The following is a 17,859-nucleotide window of genomic DNA, read 5'->3' as shown; positions in this document are numbered from 1 at the left end:
ATAGGATAGGGTTTTCTGAATGATCAATAGACAGCCACAGGATGGGAGTTAGCAGAAAGAAGCACCTTTGCAAAACTGTACATCTATAGACAGAAGAAACGAGATTAGACCCCAAGCAACCGTTGTAACTTCTGGATGGAGGCCTCAGGGACAGTCCAATTTGGAACAAAGTTTTAGTTCTCTTCCTTTTGTTGTCCTTCCCCATAGTTGCCTCAGTAAAGTAAAGCCTTCAGTAAAGCCTAATGGTGTGGAATGGCTTTCAAAACAGGAAAGTTGACCCTTATATTACCTATAAAACAGAATTGTGAGGACTTCCAATCTCTCTGTTTCTAACTTCATTGTCAGCAGTAGTACCACTTTCAAACGAAATATTCTAATTGTTGAAATAGGGTGATCAGTGGTAGGGGTTTATTATATTATTTTCTCTCCTTTTGTGTATTGTTTGAAAAGTTTCATAAGTATTTTTAAATAAAGGTTATGTTGAAATTTAATACATAAAACAGATTGAATACATGTAGTTTCAAAACTGCCAAGTATTCTTCCAATATTCTGCATATGTGCTAAGAATTATTTCCAACAAATCTTGGCAGGTGATCTGCAATTGCTTAAATACTTACAATGACAAGAGGCACACTAATTTTGAGGCAGTCATAGTTGGATGGCTCCGCTTGTGAGAAAATCATATTTGTATTGATCCAAAATATAACTTCAAGTAAGAGTCAGACAATTCTCCCACCATTAAAGTTTTTTTTTTTTGTATATTATCCAGTGCCTTTGCAAATAATGCCAAGTAACTGGCAAAGTTTGGTATTCTGAATCACACTAACATATGCTACAAAGTCTGCTAGAGAGATGCTAAGGGCTATGTTTCCATCCTCTGGGTTAAAAAGATGTGAGCAAAATATTTAAGTAAAATTAAGATACCCACAGGCAAAACCTGACAAAGTGTTGTACAGTGTGCTACATAATAGATTGGGATTTTTTAAAAATATCATGGCACTCTCCATTTTCACCTACCTGTCAGCTCCACATCATTTGTTATTAATTTAACACAGAGAGCCTGGAAAAAGCTGCGAGCTAGTGAGTGCACACAAATCAGGCACAGAGATGGCAGATGCTCATTTGAGATTTTTGTTCACAAACTTGAAGGGAATTTGAAAAATACTCCTCAATTTGGAGGATGCTTGGTATAAAATCAAAGGAAGTATAAAAACACAAGTTTCCAATGCATAATTTAAATGCAGGCACTGACCATAAGCTGTGGGTAGCCAGGCCATCTGTAGAATTCCAAAGAGTGCTATGGGACCACACACCTCTCCTCCTGGCTTTCTTTTCTTAACATCTCCCTCCTTAATTACAAGGGATCTACACAACAGCAGCTGATTCTAAGTCACACACATCTGTATGCATCTCAGCAGGATAAATTGGAGGAGAAAATATGTCTAGTTTGCAGACTGATTTTTTTACAGCAGTTCTTTTTCACTAAGAATCACTCTGAGCCCTAGAGTGAATAATTATATAAAGCATGTTTGGGCCATTGCTCTGGTATGGCTGTGTGCTCTTTGAGTTATGGATGCCATCATGTTTTCTAAACTTTGGTCACCTCTCCTACTTTGGAGAGGTGAATCTCCTCTGTCTTCTCTCTATCTCTAATGTACTTTTAAAATAGACTATATTTTCCAATCTAAAATAAATAAATAAATGAAGCATGTTTGTTCCCTTATTAGCCAGAGCCCAGTCTCAGATGTGTAGTCTTCATCCCAATGCATATTCAAATGCCATCCTAATCTCAAAAATATTTTAAAGCAAAAATGTTCAACAATGTGAAAAAGAGCCTCTTCTCTACTAAATTTCCTCATAAAATTTCATCTACTTTAGTCTTTATGTATATTATACACATATACTTATGTATATATAAAACAAATTATATATATGGACATTTATATCTATATCTACGGAAAACCAAGGATAAAATTTAAAGTTGGGACTGACCATAATGTGACAGCAGTTGACTAAATGCTCATCAAAACAATTTTCTCTCCTTCCCTTATCAATCAGAATTCTTGCAGGAAAAAGAATACGACTCTGAAAATTCAAGAGATTTTAATATAAGGACTAGAATAAAGGACACATGCCCCTCCCACAACACCAGCAACGGGATTCCCCCAGCTCACCTGCCAGCCATGGCCAAGAAGGAAGCAGCCTTTGATGATGCAGTGGAAGAATGTGTGATCAACAAGAAGTACAAGATATGGAAAAAGAACACCCCTTTTATTTATGATTTGGTGATGACCCATGCCCTGGAGTGGCCCAACCTAACTGTACAGTGGCTTCCAGATGTAATCAGACAAGAAGAAAAAAATTTCAGCATTCATGGACTTGTCCTAGGAACACAAACATCAAATGAACAAAACCATCTCGTGATAGCCAGTGTGCAGTTCCCTAATGATGATGCTCATGTTTGATGCGTCACATTACGACAGTGAAAAAGAAGAATTTGGAGGTTTTGGTTCGGTTAGTGGAAAAATTAAAATAGAAATCAAGGTCAACATGATGGTGAAGTAAACAGGGCCCATTATATACCCCAGAACTCTTGTATCAACAAAAGACTCCATCCAATGATGTTCTTGTTTTTGATTATACAAAACATCCTTCAAAGCCAGACCCTTCTGGAGAATGCAACCCAGACATACATGTTCGTGGACATCAGAAGGAAGGCTATGGGCTTTCTTGGAACGCAAATTTCAGTGGGCACTTGTTGAGTTCTTCGGATGACCATACCACCTGCCTACGGGACATCAGAGCCATTCCAAAGGAAGGAAAAGTGGTGGATGCGAAGACCATCTTTACAGGGCATACAGCAGTTGTAGAAGATGTTTCCTGGCATCTGCTCCATGAGTCTCTGTTTGGGTCAGTTACTGATGATCAGAAGCTTATAAATTGGGATACTTTCAATCCAAGTCACTCAGTTGATGCTCACACTGCTGAAGTGAACTGCCTCTTCCTTCAATCCTTTTAGTGAGTTCAGTCTTGCCACAGGATCAGCTGACAAGACTATTGCCTTGTGGGATCTGAAAAATCTGAAACTTAAGTTGCATTCCTTTGAATCACAAGGATGAAATATTCCAGGTTCAGGGGCTGCCTCACAATTTTGAGACCATTTTGACTTCCAGTGGTACTGATTGCAGACTGAATGTCTGGGATTTAAGTAAAATTAGAGAAGAACAATCCCCAGAAGATGCAGAAGATGGGCCACCTGAGTTGTTGTTTATTCATGGTGGTCACACTACCAAGATAATATGATTTCTCCTGGAATCCCAACAAACCTTGGGTGATTTGTTCTGTATCAGAAGACAATATCATGCAAGTATGGCAGATGGCAGAGAACATTATAATGATGAAGACCCTGAAGGACGTGTGGATCCAGAAGGACAAGGGTCCTAGATATACCTGTAATTCTTGTGACTTTAGATATCCCCTTTTCCCCCTCTCAACCATGAGATTGGGTTAGCACTGATTTTGAGACACATGGACTTTGTCCAGCTATTCTTCCATATAGGCATCACCAACGATGCTATTAGCCTAAACACTGAGTATTTCCTAAATATTAACTGGAAGACTTGATTCCACAAAGCCACAGACTCACATTTAAACTTTCTTCAGGAATTTTGTAGTAACAAACCCAGTGCTATAGAAAAGGGAATATTATGTGGATTATTTTTCTTCTGCTGCTGTATCTCCATGTTTTTCAGGCTCATTTAAGCAAAGGCTAGTGTGTAAGGAATAGAGCCAAATGAGGTCGGCCTCTGAGCCATGAAGTATAAATAAAAACTGCAAGATGTCTATTTTTATTCAGGAAACAGGGGAGATTCAAGTCATATAGGTTCCTACTCTAAAACCTTCACACCTGACTTTCCAGGGCTCACATTTTTGTATGTAGATCAGTTTCCTGTTGGTTTCTTCAGTTAAGTCAAAACTACACATTCCCCTTTCCCCATATATTTTTGCTCGTTAATGTATTTCTTGAGTTGTTTTCACATTGTTTCTTTCCTTTCTGTGAAATGGTTGTTGTTGCTGTTGTTGTTGTTTTTAACTTGGGACCACCACGCTGTAAAAATGTATGTTTTGGGTTTGTTTTGTTTTGTTTTGAGTTGGAGTCTCACTCTGTCGCCCAGACTGGAGTGCAGCGGCCGCTCCCAGCCACCGCAGCCTCGACCTGCTGGGCTCTGGCGATCCTTCCGCCTCAGCCTTCTAAGTAGCTGGAACTACAGGCGCGCACTACCACGCCCGGCTAATTTTTTTGATTTTTATTGTAGAGATGAGGTCTCGCCAAGTTGCCCAGGCAGGTCTCAAACCCACGGGCTCAGGCAATCCACTCACCTCAGCCTCCCAAAGGCACGGGATTACAGGCTGAGCCACCAAGCCCGGCTAGGATGTATGTTTTTACCTGACAGATAGACCACAGGTAGACTGTCAAGTTGAGAAGAGTGAATCAATAACTTGTATTTGTTTTTAAAATTAAATTATTCCTTGGTAAGAATTGCTTTTTTTAGATTTAGGAGTTAATCTGTGACCACCAGTTTGATGCCATCTCCATTTTGGGTGACCTGTTTCACTAGCAGGCCTGTTACTCTCCATGACTAATTGTTTAAGTGCTTGAAATGGATTACATTGCTTTTCTACATTTAAAAAAAAAAAAGGACAATATACAAAAGTGTGGAAAGGATTAAGAAAATCAATAAAGGAAATTGAGGCTGCTGGGGACTAGCAAGAACAGAAAGCCGTGGTCACCCCTAGGTTACCAACTGCTTTCAGATAAAACTGACTGGTTTGTGATCACTCCACAAGTAGGAGATGAACTTTCTCAATCAATAGATTGAATGTTGAAATTGATGATGCTCCTTCATGCACCAAGAGAGTATGAAAGAAAATCTATTACACAAAAGGAACTTCTAGGGAGAGAAAGACAGATAAAAGCCAGCTTGAAGCCATAGAGCAGGGGTCCTCAAACTATGGCCCGCGGGCCACATGCCGCCACCGAGGACATTTATCCCGCCCACCGGGTGTTTTTGCCGCAGCTGCCTGTCCTGCCTAGCAGCCACTGGTCCGGCCCACAGTGCGCGTGTGTGGAATGTGCGTCGCACTCTCCGACTCCCCTCCTTCTCTCTGTCTCTCGACTCTTCCTCTCAGTCTCAGGCAGGGGTCAGTTTGATGATTTAACTTTACTTGTTCTTCATTTTAAATATTGTATTTGTTCCTGTTTTGTTTTTTCACTTCAAAATAAGATATGTACAGTGTGCGTAGGAATTTGTTCATAGTTTTTTTTTTTTTAAACAATAGTCCGCCCCTCCAACGGTCTGAGGAACAATGAACTGGCCCCCTGTTTTAAAAGTTTGAGGGCCTCCTGCCATACAGGTTCAAATTACCCACTGTATCAAGAATTCAGGAGCTGGAGAGGGATGTTCCTCAAGTGAAGTACCAGATGTGTGCTGGTGGGCGGGCAAGGATGGAAGGAGGCCTAAATGCTGTGAACTTCCAAACATAACAAAGTCAGACTCCACCGCAGAGCCAAATGCAGGAAGGGAGCAAATCATAAATACTTCAGACTCTAGCTCTCCAATCTCCTGCCTGCACCTCTCACATTGAACCCATCTGGAAGCCAGAAGGCAGGAGATTCTGGGTGATGTCGTCCATGAGTTCAGTCTTCTGTGGCACTGACCAGGGCCAAAGCGAACAAAGAATGAAACTGGGGGGGAGGCAGAACGGCAGTTGCAGAATAATCAGCAGACAGATCACATCACTCAACCTCCCTTTAGTAAGATGTGGTTTCTTGACTGAGTTCTAGTCAGTGGAATGCGGACAGAAATGATGTACAGCATATTCAGACCTAGCCCGTAACACTTAGCATAGCCTTCAGTGTCCTCCCTCTTGTCTCATCTATAGTTCAAAGAACAAGGGCCCAAAGGACCACTTTAAGACCTTGGAGGATCATGGAGTCACTAGATTACACAAGCCTGGGTTCCTAAGTGACTGTCAGTCAGATACCAACACCGAATGGCAGCATGAGTGAGAAACAAACTTCTAGGGGCTAAGCTTCCAAGATTGTGGAACTACTTGTTATGGAGAAAACTGTAACTAATACACACATGAATATTATTGAGAAATAAACAGTTTAAAATAAGCTGAAGTTTGTAAAATATTCTATGCATAATTGTTTAAAACCACTCAAGGGCCATTGCCTTGTTAGACCCTGGTGTGGCCATGAGCTCTTTGAGCTATGACTGTCACCATGCTTCTTGGCTTTGGCCCCCTCTCCCACCTTTGAGAGATCAATCTTCTCTCTTCCTTCTCTTTCTCTCTCTAATTTACTCTTAAATAAATTATACATTTTTAATCTAAAAATAAATAAATAATAAGGCCACTTAAATAAATTATTAGCAGAGAAGGGCCATGAAGTAATAGGTTGCTTACTTGGGACCAAAGTTATCAAACCTTTGTTTTACCACATTTGCCCTTGTACTTCCTGGCAATGCTATGAAAGATGTGCTCTAGTGTATGGTATAAAGGAAAAGAAAACGGTTTGGGGTTAGAAAGTCAATAATACCTGCAACATATGAGGACAGATGAGGCCCTTCAACAGCAGCACGTGGATAACTAGTCCTTGTACTTGCGTATAGCTGTGGACTGCTATAAAGCCTATCCTCTTTCAACACTCCCTGTCTCCCTAATATTTCGCCCCTAAGATTACTATTCACTTACCTTCATTCACTTACTCTAGAAACATTATTAGCCGGGCTCGGTGGCTCAGCCTGAAATCCCCTGCCTTGGGAGGCTGAAGTGAGTGGATTGCCTGAGCCCACGGGTTCGAGACCCGCCTGGGCAACTTGGTGAGACCTCATCTCTACAATAAATCAAAAAAATTAGCCGGGTGTGGTAGTGCGCGCCTGTAGCTCCAGCTGTTTGGAAGGCTGAGCGGAAGGATCGCCGGAGCCCACCCAGGCGACAGAGTGAGACTCCAACTCAAAAACAAAAACAAAAAAACAAAAGAAACATTATTGAATGCCTACTCTATCCCAGATGCCTTTCAAGTGACTTAGAATCAACTTGAAAGAGTCCCAAATGTGAATAAGTGCAATGAAGTAAGGCAAGTGCTTTGAAGGAAGCACATTATAAGGTTCAGCAAAACCCAAAAGATGGAGTGACTGGCTATGTCTGGGTTGAGGACAAGGATAGAAATGGATTAGGAACAATCTTCAAAGAGAAAATGACCCTGAACAGAATCCAAAAGGAAGTAGCTCTGTAGATAGTGTCCTTCCAATAGCCTGTACTGCCCTCAAATGAAAAGAATAAGTTTGCCACTAGCGTGCTGGTCGCAGACTAACTCCTCACCTGAAGTGTAGCACCAAGGACATGCTTTGCCCTTGAGTCTTCCCCCAGAAAGTGTAGGAAAGATGCTCTTCTAAAAATCTTGTGACTCTCTGCCATCACCATCCCCGGGCTATGGCTGAAGCTGTGCCAACAGCTCCTCTCTAACATGCCCTCTGCTCAGCAGCTATCTTGGGGCCAGGAGCAGCTGCTGACAGGCGAGCCACCACTGTACAGCAGGGACTCCTGCATGGCCCTCAAGCCAAGCTCTACTCAAGCCCTGATGACCTAGAATCCCCCAAGAAGAGCCTGTAGTTCCCAATTGAGTAGTTGCTGAGTTGGAAAATTAGGAGACTGCGAAGATTATGTCAGGGCAGGCCTCAAAAGCCAGGGGATACTTCATTCTTCTAAGGCACTTTTCTATCTGCAATGCCCTGTAAATTCATTTTCTTACCCTCCTTGGAGCCTCAATCTCCTTCATCTATAAAATGGGGATACTAATAATATTTATTTTAAAGGTTGGTGTAAGGATTCATGACTTACCACAAGAGCTTAGAAGAGTGTGGTGCACTGCAGTGATCAATAAGTGTTTGATGGTTCAATAATAATGATGAGGAGGAGGAGGAGGAAAAGGATGACGATGATGATGGTGATAAGATGATAAGTGGCCACTTCCTGAGCCCAAAGAAGGTGGTTCAGACGATCAATGAATGAATGATTGGGAGACTGGTGAAAGGAGATGATTTTTCTTTCAGCAAATGGGTTGCCAACTCCAGATATGTACTTTTTGTGTCATTTTCACTTTCACTGGTCAACCCATCAGGTAAGGCTTTTTATTTTTGGCTTTTAATGTTTACTTTAAGGCAGGGCTTTACAATGTGCTCACAGTTTGCACGCTGGTTGTTTTAGCCTATTGACTTTGCTTTTAATATCATTCCATATCTTTGAATGATCGTGTATCCATTCAAATGATTGCTTGCAAAAGATTGCTTGAGCCCGGGAGTTTGAGACTGCAGCAAGCTATGATCATGTCACTGTACTCCAGCCTCAGTGACAGAGCAAGACCCTATCTCTAAAAAAATCAAATGAAATTAAAAACAGAATGCAGTCTGCGTCCTCAGTGAGCTTGCTAGTCTGGGCAGAGAGACACAAAGAAGGCAGTTTCAGTACAGTGGGGTACATCTTGTGTGGGGAACATTCCCAAAGCTGCTATGAGAGCTCAGAGACTCAGCCCCAAGATAGAAAGGGGGTATTCCCACTGGAGAGAACCAGAGATGCCAAGCCCCAAAGGCAATAGCACACATGAGCCATCCAGGAGCTATGAGAAGACAGGTAGGGTTGTGGCATAGAATGTCAGACAGGAATTGTCAAGAAGTGTGAGAAAGTCAATGGAGGTCAGGTTATCAAGGACCTTAGTTGCCAGGCTAAGGAGTCTGGACTAAATTCTAAGTGCTATGAGGAACCATGGCATGTTTTTGGCAGGGGAGTGACAAAAGAGATTGGCAGCTAAGAAAGATCTCCAGAGCTGCAGGGTGGGAGGATACAAAATGGACATTGGGGCCCCAGGTAGGAGATCATCGAATTTCAGACGGCTTCTGATGGCATGTGTGCTAAGGTATGAGCAGTGGGAAAGGGCAGCTGTTGAGGGGGCCACATGGCAGTCTGGGCTCAAACACAGATGCAATATAAAGACTAGCAGCCCATCTTCCCATGGAGGGGCAACAGAAGAGGGAAAACTTCTTTGTCATGGGGCTTGAATCCACTCACTATTGCCTGCACGTGGAAGGGGAAAAAGGCAAGGATGTTGCTTAGACTTCTGACATGGGCAACTGATTGAATGTCATTCAGTGTGATGGGGATGGGTGCAGAATGAGCAGAATGGAGAAAGGGAATAAAAGAGAATAAAACAGTTCAGGGCAGATATGAGTTGGAGATGCCTAAGAGACTTTAGAGTAATGCATTAGTCAGGACCCCCCAAAGAAACAGAACCAATCAGAGATATAGATTACCTATCTATCTATCTAACTATCTATCTATCATCTATCTGCCATCTATTATCATCTATCCATTATTTATCTCTATCTAATCTATATCTGATATAGATATAGATGTATATGTACACACACATATATTTATTTAAAATGATATTTTTTAATAAGAAATTGACTCACATGATTATGGAGCCTGCGAAGTCCCATGATTTGTCATCTGCAAGCTGGAGACCCAGGAAAACTGGTGGTGTAGTTCAAAAGTCAGAGAACCAGAGAGCAGATGGTGTAGATTTCAATCTGATTTTGAAGACAAGGAGCAAAAAGGGGAAGAGAAGATTCATTTTCCAGCTCAGCAGTCAGGTAAGAGTTAAGAGTGAATTCAACCTCCCTTCATATTTTGTCTTATTTGGGCCCTCATAGGTTGGCTGATGCCCACCCACACTGGTGAGGGGGCTCTACCTTACTCAGTTCATCAATTCAAATGCTAATCTCTTCTGGAAACACCCTCATGGATACATCAAGAAATGTTTAACCAGATGTCAGGGCATCCTGTGGCCCAGTCAAGTTGACACACACAAGTAAAGATTTTTAAGTGTGGCTTTCAAGGCCTGTTCTGATACAGCATCTGCTTGCCTGCCCACGGTGAACTGTCACTTCCAAGCATCATGGTCTCTTCTACTTTAGAGACTTTGCATATGCAATTCCCAGTGCTCGGAGCTCTCCCCCAACTCTTCATCCAAACTCTCACCTGATCAACCCTTTTCCATCCTCCAGATCTCAACTCGGACAACATGACCTCCTGGGAACCTTCTCTGACCTCTCCAAGTTTCACATTAGGTGCACTCTCTGTGTCCCCTAATTTCCTGATCATAGATTATCGCACAATTCTAATTGTGTTTTCTAGCGTCTTTCCTGAAGATTCTTTAAGCTTGATGGGGAATTGTTCATCAATGTGTTCCCAGTGCTTAGGACAGTTCCTGGTGCCCACTAATAGCTCAGTAAACAAATAGGATAAATGTAAGATGTGCATAGATATGAGAGGTGTCCATGACAGAGAATATGAGCATGCATAGTACCTACATCACCTTAGTGACCACACATTTAACATCATTCACACCTGAGTTTAAAACCCTACCGTACTCTGAAATAGAAAGTTCTCCTGAAAATTTCCTGAAACTCTCCTGAAAATTTCCAGACCATAGCATTGCTAAGAGCAATCTGATATGGTAACGGTTTCTGGCATATGCAGCTCATTTTAACAGATGCCAGCATGACATACAGAAAGCTGTCAGGCGTGCTCCAAAAAGAAAAGCCATTCAGTTCATGTTCCACTTGCCAGATTAATTTCATTTGACATTTAATTTATATCCTAAGGTACTGTGGACTTAAAATTTGAGTATGATAACAGCAGATTAGAGAAGTGTTCCATTTGACAAAATCAATTCGTCAAGTTATTCTTATTATGAGTAAGGCTGTCTTGATACAGATGTCTCCAAATCACATATGTGGATCATCCAAAACATATTTATTGATTCTTTAAATTAATTATAACCTTTCTTCTCTTTCTTATGTCTAATGTTGAGGGAATTAAGGCTTGTATCAACTCTCCATGATAACAGGGAAAGAAGAAAGTAGAAAGTCAGAATTTCCTGGTTTGAGAACCAGGAAGCTGAGTTGAAATTCTAGATGTATCATCTATCATAAAGGGTCTCAGCCCTGGCTACACAATAGAATCAGTTGAGAATTTTTTTAAAAAACTACTAATGCCTGGTCCTATCCCAAATGAATCAAGACCTCTAGTATGGCATGGTATCTGCATTTTTTACTCCCACCTCATCCCACATCAGGCGATTCATGCACAGACCAATTAGCTATGTGAATTTGGCATGTAATTTACTATCCCTAGTATATAAAATAAGTGTAGTAGACATCTGCCACAATCATGACTGACCTTTATAAAAAAAAAAAAATTAAGAGATTGTTGTAAAAAGGCTTGGAAAAAAGATCCATACATTGCAATTGGTTGACATTTCTCTTGTAAGTTTTTCAACTTATAGGTTCCACCTCCCTCTGCCTTTTCTTTTTTCTTTGCAATTTACTTCTTGAAACAACCAGATCATTTGTTCTATAGTTTTTTTGTGGTCTAGAATTTGCTTACTGCATCTCTATGGTGTCATTTAACATGTTCCTCTTTCCAGCCGTTATTTCTTACAAGTTGGTTGTTAGATCAAAAGGTGTGATCAAATTCAGATTCAATTGGCAAGACTACTTCATGGGTAATGATGTGTACCTCTCTGGAAGAATTTTATGTCTGTTTGACTCTGTTTTTAGGATGTGAATAGCTGTTGATAACCATTACCTAGATTCATTATTTCATTGAAAGATGTAAAACGATGATATCCTGTTGCTCTTTATTTATTAGCTGGGAAATTTCTATAAAACAAAATGTTTCTTCATCAGTATTTGGTTTTCCTAAGATACAGTTTGTACAGGATAATCAGGAAAAAATATGTTGCTTTATTTGTTCCATTTATTATTTTTCAAAATAATGTAATGTATCTCTAGTATCCTCCAAAGTTGACCAACGAGGGTTATTTCATTTTGCTCTTTTTTTAGTATCATTATGAATCCATGGATTTAAACATATCTAAAATGTTTTAATTCATTGTAATTATGCTTACAGGCACTCAATTTGCAATTATTATTATTGACCCTCAAATGATCTTATCTCATCTTCAACACCCCTCATTACTCTTAGATAAATTCTTTGCTTTCTGCTATCATAAGTTGGTCCAGGCTCACCTTCTGCCCAGAACATTGCTAATATTTTATTTATAACTTTTACATTTATATTTAAAACTGAGATTGTTCTATAGGTTTCTGTATAGATATATCTTTAACAGGTTTGGAGATCAATGCTTTATTTACTCACTTTGTAAAACCAATTTCCAAAGTTATTTCTTCTTCTATGCTCTGGGATAGTTTTATATGCATTCAGATGATTTAATCTTTAAAGATTTGATAGATTCTCCTGTGACAACATCTGATACTTCTTTCGTGGGGAAGTTCTTTTGCCACTTCCTTTATTTCTTCCATAATTATTAGTCTATTTAGAATTCCTCTCCCACTAGTGTTCATTTTGTTATGTTACATTTTTCTAGAAAATTATTTTGAAAATTTTTTCTAGAAAACTTCATCTGAGTTCACGCACTTCCCTAAATTTGTGCAATGTCAGTCTTTTATAAATTAGCTTATCAGTTTGTTTATGTATTTATGTATGTATATATGTATTTATAGCGATGTGGTCACTCTCGCCCACCCAGGCTGGAGTGCAGCAGTGCAATTAGGACTCACTGCAGCCTTGGACTCCTGCTTCAGACTCCTGAGTATCTGGGATTACAGGCTTAAGTCATCAAACCTGGTTCTTTTATGATTTTTAAAATTTCCTCAGTTATGATGGCATTTTCATAATGTAACTTCTAATTTTATGTATTTATGCTTTCTCCCTTTTTAGCTTTACCACCTTAGCAAGTGGTTAAATTTTGCTGATTTTTCAACTTCTAAACTTTGAATTTATTTATAAATTCTACTCTTATGTTGTTAGTGTTGTTTTCATACACATTTCTTTGATCTTTATTGCTTCTTTCCTTTGCTTTTTGGGGGCATATTTCTAAATCCTTTATCTAGATTTTAATTTTTATTAAAATAAATGCTTTATAGTATAAATTTTCCTGTCATAACTGTATCTCATAGATAAAAATATTCTGCAATTTCATCTAGGACTTCCTCTTTGACCCAAGAGTGCTTTTTCATTTTTAATCTGTGCTATTGCTAATTTTTTTCATTTTTTTTCCCCGAGTTCATTAATAGAATGTTTTTACATTTCCAGATTTTTTTTAAAGATTTTTTAAACCTTTATTATTAGTTTCTGATTTTATTGCATTTTGACCAAATAATCATATTTTTGTTATTTTTATTCTTAAAAATTTTAAATGTATTTATGCCTTCATTTCCAGTGCCTGTGTAACATTGATGCAAATTGACTGTATCTGAGGCTATAATTATACCAGGCCCTAATCTGTACAGCCTGTCCATGTTGCCTTGTAAGCCTGTTTGTGAATGTGATTGAGAATTTGTAGATGGGAAGAGTAGCCTGGATTATCCAGGTGGGCCCTAAATGCAATTACAAGCGTCTGAATAAGAAGAGGCAAGATGAAACCGAAAGGTCTGAAGTTGCTGACCTGAATATTGGAGCGATGCTGCCCTGTCAACATCTCGATTTTAATACACTGAGTCTGATTTTGAACTTCCAGCCTCCAGAAAGTGAGAGAATGAATTTATGCTGTTTTAAGCTACTGAGATTGTGGGGGTTTGTCACCCCAGCCCTAGGGAATTGATATAAAAGGATGTTTTCTCTGTCAGGTTTCAGAGATTTATATATGTGCATATGATTTTACTTACTAATTATTTTGTCTAGAATTGTCTATATTCTTCCTGATTTTTTTGTCCACTTGCTTTGTCTCAGATTGAGAGAGGTGTGTTAAAGACTTTATTGTTACTGTGTTTCTATTTCTCTTAGCATCTCCTGTTGTTTAACCGAAACTTTGTTATTGGGTGCATAATATTAATGACTTTATCTTTATTCTGTATTGCAGCATTTAACATTATTAAGTGCCCTTGATATTGTTTTGGGTTTGGTCCACATACTACTAATTTTGCTTTGTTAGCCAATTCAAAAATCCTTTTCTTTTTACAAATTAGTTAAATCCGTGTATATGTGTGTGTGTGTATAATCTATAATATATTTACTATAATCTATATGCTTGGCCTCAGTTTTGTCATATCGGTTTATGCTGTATAAATTATATACAGAGAGACATACAGTCTTCAACTTACATGCTGCTTTATTTCCTGTGTTTTCTCTTTCTTTTGACATTTAGGAAATTTTCTATTTTTGTTCTAAGGTTACCTTTAGAATAATACCATTATACAATAAGCTTAATCCTCTCTTTTTGAATACTGCCTAATAGTTCCCTATTATGAACAATACTGGAATTAGCTAGTCATCTTTTATTTCTCCTTCTTTCCTGCTCCTTCAGCATCTGATGTCAAATAATAGCTTTTTTCTTCTCATTAACACCAGTAAGGCAATCAGCAAGCTTGTTCAAGTTTCCATATGCTCTTTCTCTTATCTCCCTATTGTTGACAGTCACACAGTTTCTACAATGCAGAGCACCCAACCATTGCATAATGTCCCGCTCTCATATGTCAACCATTTAGTGAGGGTACTGAAGATAAATATATAATCAAGGCCTCACCAGTGTAGATGTCAAAATTCTCAATTTCCCAGCTTACCTTGCAACCAAAACACAGGTAAGTGATTTGTTTTTGCCAATCAGACACCTACCATAAGGGATTTCGATTCAGAAGTGCACAATGGTAGGATGCAGGCTGCGTATGAAGATACCATTTTTCGCAGGAATAGTGGACAGCCAGGGCATCCAGCTTCCAGATGCAGCAGTGGGGGAGGAGCAGTGTCCCAGTGACAGGAAAGTCATACTCCTGATGAAATGGCATTGGTACTTGTAGCAGCAGTAGCTGCAGAAAATTCCAAGAACTGTTGGTGTTGATGCTTTGTAGCAGTGACATTTCCTAATCAGGCCAATCTGCAACTTTGTTTTGGATATTTTTATGGAATTAACCTTGAGACTGATTCTCTAGACTTCCTAATGTTATCATGAACTTCCTAATATTCTTTACTATATCCTTCCTCTGCTTAAATTAATCAGAGTAGATATTGTCATATATCCAAAAGCTCTGATTTGGAGCCATATATTTCCCATTATTGTTGTGAAGACTGAATGACATAACTTATGCATAAGTACCTAAAACATAATAGTGTTCAACGAGTATTAATTTCAGAGTTCCTTGAGGAGGTGGATAATTGGTACGAAGACAGACAAGCAAGAGCATATTGAAGCCTCTGAAATAGATCTGCATTCATTAAGGATATATTCAGTTCCCTTTGTTGGGGCACTGTCAAAGCCTCAAATGCTTCTTGGGATCTTTTTAGTCCATAAAACTCAGCAAAGGTTATAAACTTTACATACTACATATAAACTTTACTGGCCCTATGTAATTTGTGAGACACAGGTCAAAATGAAAATGCAGGATCTTTTTTTTTTTTAACTATTAAGAATTTCAAGATGATGACAACAGAGCCTTAAACCAAGCACAGAGCTCTCGGTGGCTTTGGAGGTTACACCTCCATGAAGCCAGCCCTGTCTACATGAAACACTTCTGATCCTCTCATCTGTTGGAATTAAGTCTAGAGACTTGGGTCCCTCTCTCTGTGGTCACTCCTAAATTCTGTTCAAGGCAAGCAAGCCACTACATTCATACACCGATTGGCCATATCAAAAGCCCTTCTAGCCAATGATACAAAATTGCATTAGCAGTACAAAAATCCCCATTCAAAAGGCAAAAGTATCAAAATATAAAAAGACAGAATGTCCAATTTAACAGAGACCAGAGAGAATGTCTAATCCAAGTCCATTGTGTTATACATGAGAAAACTGAGACCCAAAGGGGTTAACTGTCTGGCTACAGCGATACACTAATCAGGGCTAAATGGAGACTAGAACTGCTGGCTTCTGAAATCTGGTTTAAATTTGCCTCTATTTATGTGGCATCACCTCTCTTCCATTTACTCTCAGAAGCAGTGCAGTGGCCCACCGATTTTCTTCTCCAGGCGTATACATCTACTACAAAAGGGAGAATACCAAGGAAGAAAAGGAAATTCAGGACCTGTAGGACTCAAAGGGAAGAAAGAAGCTAGTAGTTGCATTAAAAACAAACTTTATTTTTTCTTGCAAAATCCATTGGTAACAATTCAAATCAAAATGCACGAATTAGCCAGGCTCAGTAGTTCACTCCTGTAGTCTCAGCACTTTGGAGGCTGAGGTGGAAGGATCTCTAGGGCTCAGGACTTCAAAGGTGTGATGAGTAATGGCTACACCACTGCACTCCAGCCTAGAGCAGAGCAAGACGCTGTAAAAAATTAACAATAAAAATAAAGTGATATTCCACTCCGCTCATTTATCCAGTCTTACTCCCCGAAAGTGATCGCTTTTATTTGGGTAAATGTAGCTTTTGGTATGTAAATAAACATTTGGGTGACTATCTTATCAGATATTTTGTGCTGGAATATAAATCTCAGTTCTATCATTTAGGTCAAGACTGGTTTCAAATATATCACCCACTGGAATTAGATAAATGTGAATTTTTTTAAAAGTGCTTTATTACAAGCAAACACTATACCCCAAAACTGAAAATTTATATGTGAATTCTCTCAGAGGCCTGTTTTGTTTTGTTTTTTTTTCTTTTAGAAGTAGTAAAATAGTCATACAAGTATCTGTATATGGAAAGTAAAACAGTATTAATGCACAGCAATTGACTTACCCTGGAATTTCCTTTGTACTTTATGTTGATTTGTTAAAGTTTTCTTTTCCTTATGGTTACCTCTGCTGCCAGAGTTAACTCATTAAGTGTTCTGGGACAGGGAAGGTGTAACACAGTAGCAACATTCCTCATTAAATTTCTATGTTTCTCAGACTAATACACAGTTTGTTTATTCGTTCTTCAATATGAAAAATATTTTTTGTTTTCAGAAATCTTTGGAAATGCAAAGCCTCAACGTATGCTACCCATTTTTCATTGTGAAGATAAAGAATATGGCAACTTGAGAGGTGGCGGGGAGTTATGTGCATTATTTACATACCAAAAGTTACATAAAATTATATCACTACTGATTGACTTTTTTGGGTTATGATACTTATTTGACCACTATTCAGTGCTCTATGAATAAGTTTAAATAATTGAGCATTGAACTGTAGAATGGCAGTAGAAAAAATTAGTTTTTCCAATAAGTTATTACCATACAATTAAAATCCTCATGTATTATACTCTATGTTAGAAACCTCTAATGAATTGTGAACCCTTTGCGATTCAATTTGTGAATTCTTTGCTATTCAAATTCACAGATTCATGAGCCAAACTAAGATACGTTTCAGTTCCCACAATATATAAAGTGTCCTCACCTGTTGGCACTGTAGCCAGGCCAACAGCTTGCGATTAGGGATCCACCTTAGCGACCAAAGCCCCGCTCTGCCGCTCACTGTCAGAACGCGCTTCCAGAGCTCAAAAGTTAAAATAAAATTTAAATTTAAATTTAAATTTAAATTTAAAAAAAAGCTCAAGAGTAGCCGGGAGGCGGTGACTCACGCCTATCATCTCAGCACTTTGGGAGGCGAAGGAGAGAGGATCGCCTGAGCTCAGGGGTTCGAGACCAGCCTGGGCAACACGACGAAACCTCGTATCTACAAGAAAATCAGCCGGGCGCGGTGGTGTCTGCCTGTGGTTCCAGCTATCTGGAAGGCTAGGGAGGAAGGCTCACCTGAGCCCAGCAGGTCGAGGCTGCGGTGACCGTGAGCGTGCCACTGCA

General features: G+C 39.3%; 1 pseudogene; it reads left to right on the top strand.

Annotated features, from left to right (window-relative positions):
• The first annotated feature begins 2,183 nt into the window (after positions 1–2,183).
• LOC103261084 lies at positions 2,184–3,444 on the top strand (annotated as a pseudogene).
• Positions 3,445–17,859: the final 14,415 nt, after the last annotated feature.

Source organism: Carlito syrichta, unplaced genomic scaffold (assembly GCF_000164805.1).
Source record: "Carlito syrichta isolate Samal-C Ts95f unplaced genomic scaffold, Tarsius_syrichta-2.0.1 Scaffold303602, whole genome shotgun sequence".
Classification (NCBI taxonomy): domain Eukaryota; kingdom Metazoa; phylum Chordata; class Mammalia; order Primates; family Tarsiidae; genus Carlito; species Carlito syrichta.
Note: the sequence above shows the minus strand (reverse complement) of the source record. Positions and strands in the feature narration are given on the sequence as shown.